Genomic DNA, 1,318 nt, shown 5'->3' with positions numbered 1-1,318 from the left:
GTCTTCTACCACTTCTTCCTTGTCTTCAACAATTAAAGCTTCCTCTAATTGTTCCAATACAAAGCAACTTCCTTCATTTTCAACCAAAATTTCCAATCTCTCCTTCATGCTATGTTCTTCATTTGATTCTCCACATGTAGCCATGGGAGTTCCTTGAGTGTTCAAGCATTGGGAGGCTAATTGATTTGTTACCGCATCCAAGGCGGCCATGAAATTTTACACATCCCTTGTCATCTCTTCTTGCCCTTGAACAAGAACACCAAGGATTTCATCCATTAGAGATTGGGGTGGTTGGAAGAGTTCATCATTTTGGAGGAAGGGTTCATAGTAGGAAGACGGTTCTTCTTGGTAGAGTTGTGGTGGTTCAATATTCTCCACTCTTTCTACTTGTTGCACAACACACTCCATGGTTGCTTGAGATGATCCCTTGGCTCTTGTTCCTCTTGGATAATATGATTAGGATCATGTGGCTCTTGGTTCAATAGATATGAGTATTCTTCCATGGGAGGTTGTAGTGGAAAGTAGAATTCATCTTGTGGTTGAAAATTTTCATTTATTGAGGGTGGTTCATCTTGGTAATAATATGGAGGGGGTGGCTCTTGAAAGGGTTGATATTGTGGTGGTTCCATATATGGCTCATATAGCTCAAAAGTTGGTTGGTGTGATGGATATGGATTAGGATCATATGAAGGTGGTTGGTAAGAAGGGGCTTGTGAGTATGGTTGAGAGTTATGTTGAAGGTATGGATCATAGGCATATGGTGGTGGTTCTTGAAAGTCACAAGGAGATTCACCATAGCCATTTGATTGGTATGCATCATAAAATGGCTCTTCTTCATAGTGCATTGGTGGAGGTTGTTGCCATGAGCATTGATCATAAGCATATGGCTCCTCCCACCTTTGGTTATCCCATCCTTGATACACATCTTCATTATAGTCCTCATCACCTACAACATAGTTGTAATCAGTAGCTCTCATCACCTACAACATAATTGTAATCACACTCATAGCCAAAATGAGAATTCATGATAGTAAGAGAGGGCAAAAAAACAAAAAAATAGGAACAAATAAAGAGAATAAACTAAAAACTAACAAAGAAGCAAAAAGCAAACATATTCACAATATTCACATATATACAATAACCAATAACATGACACCATTGCAATTCCCCGGCAACGGCGCCATTTTGACGAACGGATTTTTGACGGTTTAGAATTTCTCAATTAAAATCTCGTCGAAGTATAGTCTCTAAACCAACAATAATCCTCTCATACAAAAATTTGTTTGTCACAAGTACAAACCCCTAAAATCTATAAACT

Source organism: Arachis duranensis, chromosome 2 (genome assembly GCF_000817695.3).
Source record: "Arachis duranensis cultivar V14167 chromosome 2, aradu.V14167.gnm2.J7QH, whole genome shotgun sequence".
NCBI classification, from domain to species: Eukaryota; Viridiplantae; Streptophyta; class Magnoliopsida; order Fabales; family Fabaceae; genus Arachis; species Arachis duranensis.
This window is presented reverse-complemented; position numbering follows the sequence as displayed.